This window comes from Drosophila subpulchrella, chromosome X (genome assembly GCF_014743375.2).
Source record: "Drosophila subpulchrella strain 33 F10 #4 breed RU33 chromosome X, RU_Dsub_v1.1 Primary Assembly, whole genome shotgun sequence".
Lineage (NCBI taxonomy): Eukaryota > Metazoa > Arthropoda > Insecta > Diptera > Drosophilidae > Drosophila > Drosophila subpulchrella.
The window spans coordinates 1,236,245-1,255,831 of NC_050613.1; the positions used below are offsets into that span (position 1 = coordinate 1,236,245).

General features: G+C 36.0%; 1 protein-coding gene across 2 annotated transcripts in view; it reads right to left on the reverse strand.

The window, feature by feature from the left end:
• LOC119558262 (chaoptin) overlaps nt 1–19,587 on the reverse strand; it is a 412,604-nt gene that overhangs the window by 352,037 nt on the left and 40,980 nt on the right. For both annotated transcript variants that reach the window (XM_037871610.1, XM_037871611.1), the window contains exon 2: nt 1,108–1,172. The gene's annotated coding sequence lies outside the window, so the exon portion shown is untranslated. The remainder of the gene's footprint in view (nt 1–1,107; nt 1,173–19,587) is intronic.

A 19,587-nucleotide genomic window follows, 5' to 3' on the forward strand; every position in this document is an offset into this window, starting at 1 on the left:
CCGGACGGACAGACAGACGGACATGGCTAGATCGACTCGGCTAGTGATCCTGATCAAGAATATATATACTTTATGGGGTCGGAAACGCTTCCTTCTTTTTTTACATACTTTCCGACGAATCTAGTATACCCTTTTACTCTACGAGTAACGGGTATAACAAGGAAGAAAGCTATAGTCGAGTACCTCGACTATACCCGTTACTCAGCTAAAGGGACCAAAGGTCCCTAAGGGACCAAAGGTCAATACATGGCGTTAGAGTGGGCGTAGCAAACTTCTAGCATAAAAATTGTGGGTGCCACAGGCTTAGGCGGCTTGTGGGCGTGGCATGTTGGCGTAAAAAACTTGCGCTGCGTACGTTACAGAATTGAAATCTAAAATCCCAATTCACTATCTTTGAAAGTTTCCGAGATAGCCGCAATCTTACATACGATTTTTTTAAGTTCGTGGGCGGCTTGAGGGCATTAAAGTGGGCGTGGCAAACTTTTTTTGAGTTAATCGATAGGTATTGATAAAAACAATACATTTCACTTCAAATTTGTATGTTAGCATTAAAACTGCAGGAGCCACAGTTTTGGGCGGTTTGTGGGCGTTAGAGTGGGCGTGTCACACTGACGAAAAAAACTTGCGCTGCGCAGGAATCTCAGGAATCTGCATGCCTAATCCCAGAACTGTAGCTTTTATAGTGCCCGAAATCACAGCGTTCATACGGACATGGCTACGTCAACTCGGCTAGTGATCCTGATCAAGATATATATACTTTATGGGGTCGGGAGCGCTTCCTTTTATCTGTAACATACTTCCCGATGAATCTAGTATACCCTTTTACTCTGCGAGTAACGGTTATAAATAGTTTCTATAACTTTTTTGAATAACAAAAATGGGACGAATAGGGAAGAACTGGAAAGTATTTTTTGAATATGCCCTGATCGAGATTAGGGTTTTTTGCCGATGGGGCAACTATAACCTATTGCAATTATAGGAACTATAATAAGAAAAGAGCCAAGTTTTTGGGCTTTTCAAAATATTTTCTCGTACTCGCGGATAATATTTAATATTTTCTACTTATACTAAATTAGTATTAATTTGTAAAATTTGTTTCTTACTCACCTTTACACAATGACTCGTGATTGTGGATCGTTTGTTCTATTACCTCGGAGTCTTTGACTTGGTCACTGAAAAAAGAAAAGGAAAACGTGGATATAGCGTTAACAAATTGAGTTCAAATATTTTTTAAGATTATTTTGCACAAGGGTTGCATATGAAATACCGGAAATCCCGTAAAAAAAAGTGTTTTCTTAAAAGAGTACGTGTTCCAAATTAGAAAATGGTCACTCTAAAATATGGACAAACCCGCATGCTCAACAAATTTCAAAATTTTTTTTAAACTCTATTCAAAGTTGAATATTCCTTTAAAAATCTGTATACATATCTACATACATGTAGATGCCACTCAGTAAATTTACAAATTATTAAAAATTCACAAGAAGTAAGTAAAGTAAAAAAGCAACAGTATTATATATTTACATGAGTCGTTCCTCGCCCGAATAAAAAAATCAGGAGATTTTTTATATTTGTTGGTTACTCTTTATTAGAACGTTGGAAAAAGACTAATTGTATGTTACAGAATTGGGTAGAATGAAACCTCGGTTTGCGTCTTTGAATTTACTGTTTGTGCATTAGGTGACGCAATCGCAAGTGGATGATGCGATCGCCACTTCTTTGTTTATGTTAACATAATTCGGTCTTATTAGATTTTGCGATCTTATTGGATTTTTACGTTTATGGAATTACGTCATTGTTGACGTTCGGACTTAATCAATTTTCTTTGTTTGTTTGCATTGCGGGATCTCGAGCTTCTGTATCGTTTTTAATCAAAGCCGAAATTGGCGATTCTGTTTATTTGTGAACGGTTTCGTTCTTTGAACTGGTGGCCGTTGAGAAATCGCAGTGCAGACACGTCACTCCCCCATCACTTAGACAAAATCGTATGGTTATTTATGTGATTTTGGGGTATACACTGGTCGGCATATGTATTTTGACAAAACAAAAGTTAAGTATTCTTATAACTTGAATTTACTTCTTGTAAACTATAGGCATCAATGGAAAGGTAATTTAAATGCCGTTTGAATAATACAATACATTTCTTAACCCATTCAGTATTTATTGAAAAGGACGAATTTGTGTAAATCAACTTAAAAATTTTTTTTTTTAATTTTTTCCTCGACTTGAAAACTTAAATTTTTTGATGCAAAAAGTTTCTTCAAACAAAAATAATAGTAACTGCAAAAAGAATTTTTCAAAAATCATTTTTCTTATATTTTTTATGATTTTTTGAAAATGCTGAAAAACAGGCATTTGAGCCATATTTTTCTCTTTTTCATACAAATTTTTTCCGACATTGTCACCTTCAAAAAATCATAAAAAATATAAGCAAAATGATTTTTGAAAAATTCTATTTGCAGTTACTATTATTTTTGTTTGAAGAAACTTTTTGCATCAAAAAATTTAAGTTTTCAAGTCCAGGAAAAAAGTTTAAAAGTAGATGTTTACACAAATTCGTCCTTTTCAATAAGTACTGAATGGGTTAAGAAATGTATTGTATCATTCAAACGGCATTGAAATTACCTTTCCATTGATGCCAAACTTTACAAGAAGTAAGTTCTAATTATGAGTATATTTAACTTTTGTTTTGTCAAAATACTTATGCCGACCACTGTAGTTTTGGTATTTCTTGTAACTCTTGTGAGTTTTGTAACTCTTGTGTTTTTATTGTTGGGTCGTCACCGTTTGTGTTATTGTATTTAATAAGTATTCTTTTAGGTATTTCTTTAAATTTATAAAGTAGGTACAGTGATATACTTAATATTAAGAGACCCAGTGTTACAATTACAATTATTTTATAAATCTGGTTTTCTTTATTTTGTTCAAAAAATATTTCTTTTGCTTGTATGCATGATATTGGGTCTAATTTGGTGACATTATTTCTTATGTATATGCTTTGTGTGTAGTCAGAATTATAATTGCTTATGTATAAATCGTTAATTGCAATTGAGCAATTGTGTATTTTGATCATATTGTTTCCTTCAATTACAATTTAATTTTTAATACAATTTTGATTTAGTATAGTTTTTGACAAATTCCATGTAACTATGATATTTGGTTCGACATAATTAATTTGGGTAGGTGAGAGCGTTTTTGTGTACCTGCAACTAGTACCTGTTTGATTAACGAGACCTAAAAGACATGTGTTGGTAACAGGTTTTTTTGTTTCTTTGTTATACAAACTATTTCTGTATACGAAATATTTGTTTTGGGTGTTATCTTGTAATATTTTATTATTTTCATCTGGATAAGGTAATATTTCGTATACGGGAAGTTTCTTTATTTCTCTGGGTATGTGGGATATAATTAAAATTTCGTTTGAATCTGACCTAAGCCAAGTTGAGGTTTTTATGTTCAGAAGTGTCTCAGAACTAATGTTTGTCAAGTAGTCGTGTTTTAATAACTTTGGATTGAATATTCCTAATCTTGCTAACTGCATTCCCATTTCCAGGTCTTCAATGTATTCTGCGAAATGTTCTAAATTAAAAACTATTAATTCAAGAAATTTTTCGTTTTCGTTGTATTCGAGATGCTTGTTTATTATATCGATGCCTTTGTGAACTGTATCGATTATATTATTTAGTTCGTTTACCTGTACACTGTTTTGAGCTATTACATTGATTTTTTCTTCTAATTCTTCTTTATCATTATTATCTAATGTTCCAAAAAGATATTTGTAAGCTGTTCCTACAAAATTAGCTAATCCTTTTTTGTTTCTCCTAACAATTTTTAACCCATTCATTTCTCTTTGTAGTTTTTCCGTTAAATATTTAATCTGTATTATTTCCTTAAAGCCAAACGCTTGTGATAGCAAATTTTTGTAAGTTTCTTCCGTTTTTGTAATATTAATTGTGAAGCAATGGTATTCAAAACTATCTGGGATGTTGATTGTGTCGGTCATAAATAACAAATAGCCACTGTATGATTTTATAGGGTTAATTTCTATAAATTGGTTGTTACCCATTGGCATCATTATTATTAACGTTAATGTCAGAAAGATGAAAGTCAAAGAGCTGGGTCTTGATCTGGGTTCTCCTGCATATATTTACTTTTATTAACTTTCTTTTGTCTCTGGAAGTTTGTTTTGTAATGTTTTATTTTTCGACCTCTGTTAGTTTCCTCAAAATGATCAATTTCTATTTGTTCTATATTTCCTGTCTTTTTATAAGGATTGTGTAATTTCCCGTGAATTATGGGAGCCTTTCTATATTTGGTATTTACCTCAAAATGATGTCGTTTTTTATTAAGTTGTTCTATTTTTCTTTCTTCTTTTATGATTTGACTATTATATTTTTTATTTTTTATTATATATATATTTTTACTTGTTGTTATCTGAATATTTACTTTTTCTGTGTCCAGCCAATTTTTAAGCGCTATACTCATAAAAGCAATATCCCTACCTGTTTTCAAGGTTCTGGGTTTTCCCATTGAATTAAATATTCGAAAAAGTCCTCTTTTAACTTCCATCCAGTCCTTTCCGTTTAATTCAATCGCGCTTCCAAATTTGGAGTATAAATCAATGCAAGTTAAGTAATTTTGATTTTTTACAACAATTTTTACAAAATTCTGTTTCTGTTTGTTTTTAATAAAAGCGATGTTTTTCTATGTTCGGTTTTTGCTTGGTTACAAACATTACACTCATTAATTAAATTCTGAATTAAATTCTGGTAGTCGGGATAATAATAGGTTTCTTTGAAAAGTCCATTTTTTCAATTCCTGGGTGCAATAGTTTTTCGTGGTTGTTAACAATAATTTCTTTAAATTTAGCGTAAGTTTTTGTCCTGTAATTTAATTACTGCTCTTACAATTTTTGTAGTAGTGTTCATAACCTGTTTAAAAGCTTCTTGAATGATTTCAAAATCAGAGTCGTGTTCGATGTAAAGTGCACTTGACTTGGTACAATAGTGTTTTATTAATATTTGCTTAGTTTTTTCGATGTTTAATTCATTAAACATTATTTTAATCTTGACTTTCTTAAAATAATTTTCACTTTCTACCTGTCTTGCGAAATGATTGATTGGTTTTTCAGTAATTGTTATTAAATTTTCATTATCTTCTTCAGCGCTATTTGCTGTTGCTTTGTTACTGCCATAGTATACTTCGTTAATTTTGATTCTTGACAAAGCATCGGCTACGTGATTTTGCTTTCCTTCTAAATATTTTATTTCGAAGTCATATTCTCCTAACCTTATCTTCCATCTTTGCAGTTTCATATTAGGTTCTTTGATATTGTTTAGCCAGACTAACGGCTTATGGTCACTTAATATCTTAAATCTTCTACCGAATAAATAGGGTCTTAAGGTTCTTGTCGCCCATACTATAGCTAATAATTCTTTATCAATTGTACTATAGTTTTCTTCATGTGCATTTAGAGTCCTACTAATGTAACTGATTGGTTTGTTATCCTGAGAAAGAACTGCTCCTAATGCAAAGTTGCTAGCATCAGTAGTTAATTGAAACCTTTTTGCAAAATCTGGACAAATCAGTATGGGATCGTTTATGATAAGTTGTTTTAATTTATTGAATGCTGCAATAAATGTATCATCTTTGAATGTCACTTTAGAACCAGCTTTTAAACATTTAGTTAAAGGCTTTGAAATGTCTGCGAAGTTTGGAATGAATTTTCTGTAATAACCGCAAAGACCAAGAAATGATTTGATTTCTTTTTGAGTTTTGGGAATTGGAAATTTATTGATTGCCTTAATTTTTTCTGGTTTTGGCATTACACCGCTTGGTCCAAACTATGTGTCCCAAAAATTCGGTTTCTTTTTTCAAAAATTCACATTTGTCTGGTTGTAATTTTAGATTAGCGTTTTTAAGTTTTTCAAAAAGAATTTTTAATGAAGTAAGGTGTTCGTCAAGGGACGTAAAGAAAACAATTATATTGTCCAAGTATACAAGGCAATGCTTGTTTTTTAATTCACGAAGGGCATTGTTTATGCATCGCTGAAAAGTTGCAGGTGCATTTTATAATCCAAATGGCATTCGTGTGTACTCGTAGTGTCCGTACTTTGTAGAAAACGCTGTTTTGTTTATGGAGTTTTGGTCCATTTCGATCTGGTGGAAACCTTTAGCCAAATCAATGGTGGTAAAGTATTGACACCGTCCTAGCTTGCCTAGTATTTCGTCCATATTGGGAATGGGAAATTTATTACTAATAGTGATCTCATTTAAGCCCCTATAAGTCTAAATTTTTGTTTACCTGAAGCATCTTTCTTTTTTGGTACTATCCACAATGGACTGCAATAAGGTGACTGGCTGTGCCTAATTATTCCTTGCTTTAACATATCCTGTATTTGAGACTCAACTTCTTTTTCAAATGAAAAAGGATACCCATACGGTTTTTTATAAATTGGATTTTCATGATGAGTTTTTATTTCATGCTTAACAACATTCGTAAAGGTCAAATTTTCACCATCACGATATTGAATGCATTTATATTGGTTAATTAATTTTAATAGTTTAACTTTTTCTTCTTCATTTAAGTGTTCTAAACGATAATTTTTTCCCTCTGCTAATTCATTTTGAACAGCATAATTTATTTCATCAGTATAGTTTTTAGATTTTAGCAATGCCTCAAAATCATTTATTTGTGTTGGATTTTTCTAACTAATGTTTTTGTGTATAAAAATGCGCCCACTAGTGCAATTATTTAAATAATCAATATTTGCCTGGTTTGCCTCTAGTAACTTTCGTCCTAGTAGTATGTCATAATTGGAAGAAAAGTCGTGAATATAAAATATTTGTTCTTGAGTAAATAAACTATTAGGTGCAACTTTTAGAAATTCATTTAGTTCATAATGACCTGTCATAGTGCGTATAATTGTCGGATCTTTGTGTATGCTCCCGTTAAGAAAATTATTTTTCATAAAGTTAATTGATGAACCGGTATCGACGAGGCAACGATAATTATTATTATTTATAGTTATTTCTATGTAAGTAATTGGTCCGAGGCTTGCATTGGAAAATTTTCATTTTCATTATAAACATATTCAAATACATATAGTACAAATACTCTTTATTTTGTTGATAATTTTCGTCTACTTCCATTCTTGATTGTCCACTATTACTTTCTCTGACTCTCTTTTGTGATTGGTTGGGTACTGAGCCCGATCGTCCACTTGGCTGTTGGCTTTGATTCATTGTATTATTTTGCTGTCCCTGAATTACATTTCTTCGAAACTCTTGGTAACTTCCCCTATTTTGGTCAAAAGTATTATTTCTGTTATTCGATTGGAACCTATAATTTTGTGGAACCATTCTTTGGGGTTGGTTGGGGTGTGGTTGAATTGAAAGAGCTGGGCCAGGATTAAATTGTTGGGTGTTGTACAAATTAGTGTAAGGGTAGGGGTTACGTGTATAATTTGATTCTTGTTGCTTTTGAATTTTATTAACATTGATGTTATAATGTTTTAAATTTTCATTTTCTTCGTAGAGCCCTTCTTGCTGAGCAGCTTGTTTCAGTTTAAGTACTGTTGAAATATAGCTTCTTGCTAATGTCATAAAAATTCTGTCAGGTAATTTTCGTTGTATTAGGTTTTTTGTAGTCCTAAACATTGCTTCTGTGTACAATATTAATTCATTTGGATTTCCCTCAAGTTCCAATTTGTTGCTTATAACTAACTGCTTAAGCTCGATCTCATTACAAAATTTTCTTAGATTACCTTGAAAATTAATATTGTATAATCGCCTTTATAGTTCCTTCACAGGGGTTTGCGTTTTGTACTCGTCGATTAGGGCTGCTCTAAGATCTGGCCAGTTGTTGACTTGTAGAACTGGCAGAATCCTCTGGGCATCACCGGTGATTTGAAGTTCAATTGCTCCAAATATAACGCTTGTCTGTCGATCATTGGTTGTAGGATACATACGCAAAAGGTAGTTAACTCTTGACAAAGGTTCCTAGGGTTAGATGGATCTCCTTTAGACGTTGGAATATTTAGAATCTGGGACAAAAGTTGTTTAAGTTTTGCTCCGTCAATGGGTTGGTTGCCACACCAATTTGTGGTTGCCCTTGAGCTGGTGGTTGTTGGTCCATTTTGTTGTGTTTAATTAAATTCCTCTCAACTTTATTACTGACCGAATTGGAATTATTCAGTAGTCGATTGAAATTTAATTTATTATATATTTTCAGTGCCTTTAATTTGCACTTAGGTTCTTTTCCGGATCTCTTAGTTGCACTTCCGAGCTAGTCGAATAAATTGCTTACTTGTGGGCAATTCCACGCGCTGATCTGGATATCCTGGTAGTTTAGAAATATCTTTTTAATTGATCAGTAAACTCCCGACTTTGTTTTTTCGCAAGGATATTTTTTAAAGAGATCCTACCGACTGCGCCATTTACATGAGTCGTTCTTCGCCCGAATAAAAAAATCAGGAGATTTTTTATGTTTGTTGGTTATTCTTTATTAGAACGTTGGAAAAAGACTAATTGTATGTTACAGAATTGGTTCGAATGAAACCTCGGTTTGCGTCTTAAAATTTACTGTTAGTGCATGAGGTGACATAATTCGGTCTTATTAGATTTTGCGATCTTATTGGATTTTTACGTTTATGGAATTACGTCATTGTTGACACTCGGACTTAATCAATTTTCTTTGTTTGTTTGCATTGCGGGATCTCGAGCTTCTGTATCGTTTTTAATCAAAGCCGAAATTGGCGATTCTGTTTATTATACCCGTTACTCGTAGAGTAGAAGGGTACACTAGATTCGTCGGAAAGTATGTAACAGGTAGAAGGAAGCGTTTCCGACCCCATAAAGTATATATATTCTTGATCAGGATCACTAGCCGAGTCGATCTAGCCATGTCCGTCTGTCCGTCTGTCCGACTGTCCGGATGAACGCTGAGATCTCGGAAACTATGAGAGCTAGGCTATTGAGATTTGGCGTGCAGATTCCTGAGATTCTTACGCAGCGCAAGTTTGTTTCAGTAGACTACCACGCCCACTCTAACGCCCACAAACCGCCCAAAACTGTGGCTCCTACAGTTTTGACGCTAGATTATGATTTCGGCAGCAGTAAATATTTATTTACCTACACGTAAATGTTCTGTTGTAGCGTGCCGAATACATAAATTTAATATAGTTTATTTATTTTATCGAATGTAATATAATTTTTCGTCACAATTGTTGATATCAGAAATTTTTGTTAAAGGCGCGTGTTTTTGTTTGATATCAGAAGTTTTTTTTGCACAAAAGTTTAAGAACCTCAATACCATGACTAGGAGTCGGCCCCATATGGCTTGGCTAATCTTAGCTGAACGCCACCTTAAATAAGGCACAACAAGTTTAATCGCTCCAATTACCTATTTTAATAGCACATGTTTGGAATCTCAAGGGTTGTATAGTTTCAGATTCCAAGAGAAATCTGTCGTTTCTTACATTTCCCGCCGAACTAGCGGGTTTTTCCAAAGTGGTATAACAAATAGATCAAGTTTCGTATTTCAATGAGCTTCATTCAAGTAAAGAACCCTAAAACCATAACAGATTTTCCATTTGAAAAAATCTAATAAGAATATTTTTCATCAAATTGGTTTTTTCTTGTTTATTCCAATAAGTATGAAATATTCCGTATACGGAGTTGAAACGGGTTGCACTTTTTATCGCTTAATATCTTCTAAACGGTAATTTTTAGGGCAAAACTGTTACAGATGAAAAATTGAGGAATCTCAAGGGCTATATGATTTAAAATTTAAAAAGAAATCGTTGGACTCAATTTTGAGAAAATAGTCAAAAAGTGGTCTTAAAAAATAACTTTTTATCATAACTCTAAATCTATTATATTCAGACAACTTTACTTAATAAAGGGTATTTAGCAAATTAAATTATCTTTTCAGAGATATACAGCACGTTTCTGTAGCATTAGTTGTTTAGATACTATAAGCATTTTAAATCTGCCCTTTTTTTTTGATTTTCCGCTAAACTAGCGGGTTTTTCCAAAAGTCGTATAGCAAACGTTTTCTAGTTCAAGCTGCTTTATACACCCATAGGGTTTCCAAAACCCTAAAACTAAGATGGGATGCATACAAACCCACAAACAAAGGGACAAACATTCTTATTTTGGGAAGAAGAAGAAAATCTTGTTTCTTGAATTACTTTTGAACGGGACATTGGATTTCACCAAATGAGGTGTCATTCGACGCGTATTCTCAGTGAGAATTAAACTAGCTAAACAGGCGGGGGCTTTTATCCCCACCGTATCCAGAAGGTTCAATTTTCTAAATTTCTACTCTTACACTTTCACCGCTTTTACTCAAATCTATATTTCGAATATCTTGGTATGCAATCTTCTTATTTTTTGCGATACCCTTCGATTGGTGTATCACTCGTTACGATCGGACCATAATGGCAGATTTTCAATTCTGCGGCTATATATAGTAGTTGTCTTCGCACGCTCTCTTGAGCGCTTCTGCCGTCCAGAGTGATCAATGTTGCTGTTGCTTGCGTTCCCCCAAAGCTGGTAGCCGTACATTTGGAGTGGAATTGTAGAGCAGAACCTCGAGGTCACGATTGTCTGTTAAGAGTAAACGTTATATGCTTACACTTTTGTTCATTAACTTTTATTTTCCAGTCTGATAGCTGTTGCTCTAGTTGGGTATCTCGAGCGGCTCAGGACTGCGGTGTCGTAAGCAAATGTTGACGTAATTAGCCTTCCGTTTGCAAGAATATCTGCTGTGTACAGGATAAACAGAGTAGGGCCCAGTGCGTACCAGTACCTTATGGAACTCCAGCTTCAATGGTATACTAGTTGGATGTTGTTGCATTGCATCTCACCGCAAAGACTCTGTTATAGAGGTACGACTCAAGTAACTTATGAGTGTTTTTTGGCAGTAATGTTATGACCTTACGCATAAGGCCTTCAAGCTAAACTCGGTCAAATGCTTGCCGATGTTCAAAGGCTGTTCGTTGAACCTGCTCGATGGTTTCGTGCCTTTCCCGGAACCCGAATTGATGTGCCGGGATTACATTGTGGGCTCTTGGATATGTATGGTGTTATGCGCGTGAGAAGGCATTTTTCTAATAATTTGGACAGGCACGATAATAAACGTATTGGCTTGTACAAAATATATACTCGATTTCAGTACAATCTAAGTTACGATTTAATTTTTAGATACAATTAAGTATGAAGTATTCTTATGTCTAGTGATATTGGTACTTTAAAGAAGTACGATTTATAATTAAACAAGAGAAAACGCTATGGTCGATGGCCTCGACTATTAGATAGCCGTTACTCAGCTTAAAAGAGAGGGATGGAGATATGCTAACGTACCCTAGCGCCACCTAGTCTATAACGCCAACTAGCCTATAGCGCCACTAGCGGCTTGGTGGCGTATTAGTGAAAACACCTGATTTGCTGTGGTGTGCAATAACGATTGATTGATTATAACTTTTTATTGAATGCTCCGATTTCAATTATTTTTGGCGTGTAGATGGGTATTGATAATAAGAACAAAGTGTTATATTATTTTTTTTTAAATATTAAAAAATAACTGCTTTCAGTGTTATGGTCGTTTGTGTGCGTTGGAGTGGGCGTGGCACCCTGCTGAAAACAACCTGCGGTGCGTTCTAGCTCTTATAGTGTCCTAGAACTTTGCGTTCATACGGACAGACGGACATGGCTAGATCGACAACTCTACGAGTAACGGATATAAAAGGAGAGTGTGGCAGGCATGAATTAAAGACGAATATATATAGTGTGAATATAAATAGAACTTTAATTATGGAGATCACACGATAGTCCTATTGGTTGCTAGTATATGAAATAAGAAATGGAAACTGAAAACTGAAAACGGATTTCCGAGGTACAAATTAATCGTATATGTTTACTTACGACTTGCCGGTCACGCGCATTAACACCGTGTATTTTATGCGCCTCTTATACTGAGCACTTTTAGAGTAAAACATTGGGAATTATTTTGAACCAGTTTACGGTTCCGTTCACTCGTTCCACGTTTGACTAACGAAATTTTGGACTGCGGCGAAATGCTTAAAAATTCGGAATTCAATCAATCCCAACGCTTTGTGTTATTTTCCTCCTACTTGCTCTGCTCTTTGTGTGCTCTGTTTTATTATTTTGTTGTTAGCTCTGCAATTGTACCAGCAGCAGCGTTATTTATCAAGAAAAAATTCACAAAACCGAAACAAAAGGAGCGTAGAGCCCAAGTCAGAAAACAAAGCCGTGCGATGGGAGGGGCGGATGTCGGATGGCAAAGGTAATCACGTTAAGCCGAAAGCCAAAGGCTGGTTAGCCTGCAGAAAAGAGTTAGAAACAGGTCGACAGCCTTATTCGCTCTATTCTAATATATTTTATTGTATCACAATGGTAGTGTAGTGTAGGGTAGGGTAAGGGGACAAACTTATCATTTTGTAGCGTATGAAGACCTAATTTTTCTTTTGGTATTTGTTGCCATTAAATCGTTATTTGTTTCTATTATAAAGCCTATAAGTAAAAAACACTTATTTTTAGTTGCTAGAAAGTGAACAACCCAGCTTGGTACATTTAATTAATTTTCACATCTGCATAGAGGTTAAGTGTGTATTTTTAGCAGTTCGTTATCTTACCCTATAACTTTTAAAAGTGAAAGCGGGAATTGACTTCACTTCAACAGAAATTTTACGTGTAGGTAATTAAATATTTACTGTTGCGGGCCGAAATCATAAATTTAACATAGTTTACTTATTTTATCGAATGTAATATCATTTTTCGTCACAATTGTTGATATCAGAAACCTCGTTAAGAGGTGTTTTTGTTTGATTATATATATAATTCTAATAAAATAATAACAGAAGGGAAAGTTAATAATACATAATTTGAAGAACCGAGGACACCCTGCCAGATGCTGATATTTCTGCCAAAAAATAAAGGAAGGCACATCCTCGAGGGCCACGTGCAACACGGCGTATGAGCGACATCAAAGGCAGAAATTGCATCGGAAAATACCGCCGCTGGCGAGGAGACGCACAATTTGTAAGCAATACGCCAGCTTGGGGGCCACGAGAATACCGGATCCCGTAGCATCGAGACTACGGCGGAGAAGGTGCACGACATAACCGGATGGTGAAGCAGGCCAAAGGCAACGTGCAAATCCGCCGGAGCGCACGGAGAGAAAAGGGAAAATGCGGTAATAATTCTTACGCATTTGACGCTCGCAAGTTTCCCAAAAGCTGACAGAAGGGGCTTGTACTTAGCGCGCAGAGAGAGTTCAAAAAAATATGCGGAAAAAACAGGAAAATCAGGAAGAGCACAGTAAAGACGAGGGAAAACCTAGGGGGAAAACAAAGCCAGCGACATGCAAAAATCAACAGGAACAACGCTGCAAAAACAAAGCAAGCCAAAAGACGGCACAAAAAATGCTGCAGATTCTGAAGGAATGGCGAAGGAAGGGGAAGGGGGGTACTAGAGACAGAGGCGGAGAAAGGAGCAAGGAGAAAGGAGAAAGGCAAGAACTAAGCGCAATGGGAAGCGGTCGCGCGTGCTATGGATAACACGTTAATCCTTGTGAAGATAATGAGCAACAATATGCTTTGCATAAGCACCGTCCGAATGAGGGAGACCCAGGAAACGGGGCATGGTCTTCGCGGGTGGAAACTCGCGTGGGAATGTGTCAAATTGCAGATTTGTTTGGTGCAGCAGCCGGCGGCAGTATAATGCAACAAAGTATGTGTGTAGTACCCGCCGGCGAACGGGAAAACCAATATCTGGACAAACAGTTCCCGCAGCAATTAGGATGCGAGCAGTGAGGCAAATATCATAGGGGTATAATTCCACATTGTAGGTCAGTTTCATGAGCAATTATTTTTCCACACAGAAGGTAAACCCAACCAACATTCACTTCTTAAAAAAAAGTATACCCGTTACTTGTAGAGTTAAAGGGCAAACTAGATTTGGCATGTAGATTCTTGAGCTTGTTGCGCAGCGCCAGTTTGTTTCAGCCGGGTGGCACACCCACTATAGCCCCCAAAAGAAATGTAAATAAGATTTGGTTTTATCAATATCTAACTGCATGCCAAGTATTGTTCAATTCATTTTTAGAAAAGTGACATTCAAAAATCGAATCGTTTGTCACTATACCCTACACTCCCTTTTTAAATACACTGTTTCATAGAGTTTGCTTACAACTTCAACAATTTAAAATACTAGTTAAATATTGGTACTTCAGGGGCTTACACACTTGTACTGCGAAAAACAGCTACTTTATTTTGTTCTGTTCTGTTTCTGTTCTGTTTCTTGCGTATAAAGTTATAGTCAATCTGACGGATGTTCAGCGACTATCTTCCTTTTCTTGTAAGAATGAATCGGACTCATAGTTTAAGCGACACGATTGCGGGAAATTGCGCCTTATTAGGAACAGTTTTTCCATACACTACGTAATCGAAGTTTTGTTGGTTTTTTGAGCCCCTTCCCACCATTTAAACAGTGTCAACAAAAAATGTCCAATCGAAATAAATATATTTTCTACATATATATAGTTGCTTACATCTTACATTTTTATCTACTTGATAGATACGGCAGTGAAATCATTACTTATTACCAACTTATGTGGGCTCGAGCTCTCGCCATTTTGAGCGATTAAAGGGCGATTTTCTAGTTTCAAGTGTGATTTTAGATTACTTTTTGTTCTACGAAATATAGCGATTTTGCCCTAAATATGAGAAAAATTTGATGTTTCAGAAAAATTATCCCTTAAAAACCATTTCTATGCCGATTTTTCATATATTTTGGGCGATTTTTCTTAAGATTAAGATTTAGGTCGATTTTTCTAGTATTTAGAAAAAATAATTTTATATAGGAGCCACAGTCCTGGGAGGTTTGTCGGCGGTATGGAGAGCGTAGCACATTGCTAAAACAAACTTTCGCTGCGTAGGAATCTCTAGAATTTGCATGACCTTACTCATACACATTAGGAGATGCCCTACCCATTTACCGGTATGGAAGTGTAGTACTGGTCTACTTTAAAAAGTGCATCTGAAAACACTTCATTACGATTTTCTTATTATTTTGCAGTTATGTTACCTATCGTCTAATGGAAAAACAGTGTCAAAAAATTTTAAAAAAATCAGAAAGTGAATTTTTAAAAAATTTCTACTGGCATTGTGTTGTACTTTATGTATGTAAATTTATTTTAAAACAAGAAAGAACGCTATAGTCGAGTGCCTCGACTATCAGATACCCGTTACTCAGCTAAAGGGACCAAAGGGAAATGGAAATAAGCAAGCAGCAAAGCAAGACTGAAATGCGCCACCTACCGGCGGTAGACAGATTTAAGCGTTATGGGCGTTAGGGTGAGCGTGAAAAATTTTTTTTTTGGTCAATCGATAGGTATTGACGAGACCGATACAGTTCAGTTAAAATTTTGTATCTAGCATGAAAATTGTGGGCGCCACAGGCTTGGGCGGTTTGTGGGCGTTAGAGTGGGCGTGGCATATTCGCGTATCAAAATTGCGCTGCGTACAAAGGTTCGAAATCTAAATCTGAAATCCTGATTCTATATCTTTGATAGTTTCCGAGATATCCACGTTCATATTTACGATTTTTTGAAGTTTGGGGGCGGTTTGTGGGCGATAAAGTGGGCGTGGCAAACTTTTTTTTAAGTCAATCGATAGGTATTGATAAGAACAATACATTTCAGTTAAAATTTTTATTCTAGCATCAAAACTGTAGGAGCCACAGTTTTGGGCGGTTTGTGGGCGTAAAAGTGGGCGTGGCACTCTACTGAAACAAACTTGCGCTGCGTAAGAAGCTCAGGAATCTGCACGCCAAATCTCAATAGCCTAGCTCTCATAGTTTCCAAGATCTCAGCGTTCATCCGGACAGACAGACGGACAGACGGACAGACGGACAGACGGACAGACGGACATGGCTAGATCGACTCGGCTAGTGATCCTGATCAAGAATATATATACTTTATGGGGTCGGAAACGCTTCCTTCTGCCTGTTACATACTTTCCGACGAATCTAGTATACCCTTTTACTCTACGAGTAACGGGTATAATTATTTGTTGATTTAAAGAAATAATTTTTTTTATATTTCTATAATCATATCCATCGAACCTCGACCAGAAGCGTTTCTTTTTTAAGCTTCTAAAACTTGTATTTTTGTTTTATTTAAATGCTTATGCTAAAAACTGTCTCATTTCATTGTGAAATAATATTATGCTGACCGATGCAGTTTGATTGATATCTGGAACGCAATAGTTTCGGTTTCGAGCGGAAGCTTATGTTTACTTAACTATTGGTTTATTTATCTTAGCAGGACAGACAAGCGCGGTCCTCGAAGTTAATGGCAAAGGCAAAGGCAATATCGCCGAAGGCAAGGGAAATATCACTGAGATTTAATTTTAAAAATTGTTTATTAATTCCATAAGTGGAACCGTTTCATGGGTTGGATAACTTGTATGTAAATACGTGCACAAGAACCTTCGATCTCCAAGTCCTTTTTTAACCTTATTTCATCATGTTTCTCCTCGTTGTTTCTTTGATTCTCTGCCGCTGGGGAATCTGCCAGCCGCCTTTGTTTTCTCTTTTTCTTCAGCTCTAATGGCATGTTTGGTGCTGTTGTATGACCTTCGTTACGTGTTTGGCAAGTTCATTTCCAGAGCGCCAAGTTAACTCAGAGACACACGAGTAGTTGCAAGTGATGCCGAGTGTTTGGGTTTCTGAAGTGTGTGCGTGTCTGTGGCACACGCCCCATTATGTGCCCTATATTATATGCTTTATAATATGAACTTCGCGTATTTTCTTTGACAGCGGCACAAACATATGTATATACGACCCCTGACAAATGTCTGTGTGAGCTTCTGTATGTATAAATATAAATATAAACAAGTTTGTGTGTCAGCGCAGAACTTATTCCACACAAGAGCAGCTTACCTACATACAGTGGACATCAGGGTAATAGCAATGTGGACTTCAATATTTAATTTAGGTAGCGTTGTTGATATTAATTATTACGCGGTAGCCTAGTGGTCGGCCTTTTAAACCATATATTTTGACAGGAACTTAGGACTATAGGGTACCGTAGTAAAAAATCATTAGGAACAAGTCTCAATGATTTCTTAAGATTTAAAATATTAACTATATATCAATAAAAATGAATTTCACTATTAATTTGCTACGGATAATCACATTTACTTTTTTTAATGTTACTCTCAGAGGCGGTTTTTATTTCAATACCACATTTCTTTCACTTGTCCCTAGAGTGGGGGAGATTTATCCCAAAATTTCCCTTTCATAGTCCGCTCATGGCTACGCTCAACGCCAAAAATAATAATGTAATAGGAAATAAGTATTAAGTACCGAATTAAAGATACATAGGATGCTCGTACCAAACGCTATTTTACTGGCCGCATCTGTGCGAGAACACACACCCTTTGTTTGCATACTTATGTGTCTCAGTGTCGCTCGTTCGCCCGCTACAACCTAATTTGGCCGTGTCTCGCGCATTTCTTCATTTTTCATGCATGCTAATGTGTAATATTTTGACAGACACCGAACCCGCCCAATTGGAAGTGCCACCCACCTAAGCCAGCACCTCTGATGGCCCACAAAGTCAGACAGGCTGTCTAGGCTGCTTACAGCTGCGTATTATGGCAACATGACTTTGGCGTTTCGCCCCCCTCCTTGAACTTGTTGTTACGGGCTTCTCTGTCCTTCTATGCTTTTCCTCGCTTTTCCTCGCTTTCCCCCACTTTCTATATTGTTCCCGCTTTCCCACTTTGTATGCAAATGTGTTTGGCTTATGTTCGTGCTTAAGTCAAATTTATGGGGAATAACTTTTGGTTAGTATTTTGACCAATTGTACGACAAATGTTTATTAATTGCGGTGGTCACTTTGAAAGTTCCGGTCCCTCTCAGAATCCAAATCTTCAATTTAATAAATGATTATGATCAATTGTTCTCCGATATGTTGGTATATGATATATATGGAAAAGCACTACACTATTTATAAATTGGTGGTTAGTTGAGGTCTGGTTAAAATCTTTGTAGACTTAGACACTATTACGGGGGTGTCTGGGAAGTTATTTACAGTTATTTAAATATGGATGTTGTGAATCACTTTTGTAAGGTTGCAAATTCCTAGATTAGATTAATCAATCAATTTAAGCACACTATAAACTGGCACAGGTTTAGGGTTTTTAGTCTCAACAGAGTTTTGTCGGTGTCGTACGATAAGAAGCAAAGTCTTCGGCAACAGGTAACCCTAGGCAGAAACTTTTCTGATTTAATATTTGCCAAAGATCTAGCCCGAGCTCCAAATTTTGCCATTTTAAAGTATGCACAGATGCCATATGCCCTATAGGCGGTTATACGCAGTACATAGTATGTACATACATCGCATGTGTGGAGGCACCGGAGCCCCCTGCTCCATTTTGCACAACTGCCGTGAATAAAGTTTTTTGGCAAGCTGTGCATGGCTGACGGAAATTTCCATAGTTTTACAGCGAAATTTGCTTAATCCGGGAGACCGCCACCAGCGGTTGCACACGGAGTCTTGAGCCGGAGTCCGGGGGTAAAGAGACCTGGGTCCTGGAGATGAAATGCATTGCAGGCGGCGGGAGACTGCCGGAGTGACGTGATAAGGCTGACGCCGAAAATGTCTCCGGGGCTTCTGTAAGTCCCGGCTTAAGCCATTTCATTTCATTTCATTTCCGATTCCATTGCCATTTCATTCCATTCTTCGATCCGTCATCGCAGTTCGACAAGGCCGAATTCAATTGTATTGTCATGTGTGGATAGGTGGTTGGTTGAGTTCTCTGCATTTCACTTTTTCGTTTCGAATTTTCATTTTCATTTCCAACCGCAGTGACACCAAGCAAAAAGGAACCACCGGCGGAGGTACGAAACAACGGATTGACAACGAATCTAGAGTTCACTATGAATGAATGTATAATAAGGAAATTTATTTATACCATGATTAAAATATTAAAAAATTTTATTTACTTTTAATTAATTGAGTAAAAAAATTGATTTGTTTCACAGGCGTAATTATTTGGCTGACACACCCTCACCCTTATGTGATTAAGTAATATATGGTTAGCCCCAAAGCTCTAAGGTACTCGATAGCAGCTGTACACGGATAAATTCGTATTTTAAATTTGTATGGGGCGCTTAACTTTTTAAAATGTTTCTACCCGTTCTTCCACCAAAAATTTTTTTTTTTATTTGGACGGGTCTAGTGGTAGACTAATTCCAGATTTAGACGCATAGACTGCAACACTCCCCAATTTTTGTGATGTGCTTTTTTTCATTACACTACATGTTACCATGGGTGAAAGTGAATTGAGTTTCACAAAACACACACAAATAAAACTTAATGTTTGCTTATCAAGAAAAAAGTGATTTTATTTAAATTTGAAAATGTTTTGTTTTCAACGGAGATCTTAAATTGTTTTTTTTTGTAAATTTTCAAAATGGAAATGGAAATCATTTCCAGCACAAAAATAATAATACATTACATTTTCGGTAATTCGGTAATTGTGCTTGTGACAA